Consider the following 623-nt stretch of genomic DNA (forward strand, 5'->3'; position numbering starts at 1 on the left):
CCACGGCACCTTCTCCAGAACTTATCTGGAGCTAAACATTGTCCAGTTGCTGCTGACCCTAATCTCTGTTAAGAGAGTCTTGGTTCTCCACTCCCAGTGCTTCACTTGACCAGCTTCAACTAGTCTTAAAAAAAAAAAAAAAAAAAAAAGCGAGATTGGTTTCTTGGGGCTCAGTAAGCCAGGGCTTGAAAATACCACAGCTTCACACTTCCCCAAGACTGGGGGCAGGACGGGTTTCAACAAACCTCTTGGCCTGCAGGCAAAGAGCTCATGGCAAAAATGATGGTTTAAATAAAGCTTGGATGGGCCAGTTTTTAAATTTTTTCCAGGATGACTTAATTTGGCAATGATGATTGTGCATCTTGGCAAACAGAGGAGAGAATGAAAAAATGCATGGTAAAGGAGGAAAGAAAGGTGTTCTGTAGGAGGGAGAGGAGAGAAGGACTGGGAGAGAGAAGGGGCATCTGAGGACAGCAGCAGCAGCAGCAGAAGGAGAAAGGAAAAGACGGGAAGACCTGAGGAGGGTGGGTGAAAGGTGTTTGGAACAGGAAAGAAAAGAAAAAATTTGCCTTAAGCGAAACTTTGACTCTTTGCTTTCTTTTTTTTTTTTTTTTTTTTTTTTT

The sequence above is a fragment of the Rhinopithecus bieti genome, unplaced genomic scaffold (assembly GCF_001698545.2).
Source record: "Rhinopithecus bieti isolate Rb0 unplaced genomic scaffold, ASM169854v2 scaffold_10612, whole genome shotgun sequence".
Classification (NCBI taxonomy): Eukaryota; Metazoa; Chordata; class Mammalia; order Primates; family Cercopithecidae; genus Rhinopithecus; species Rhinopithecus bieti.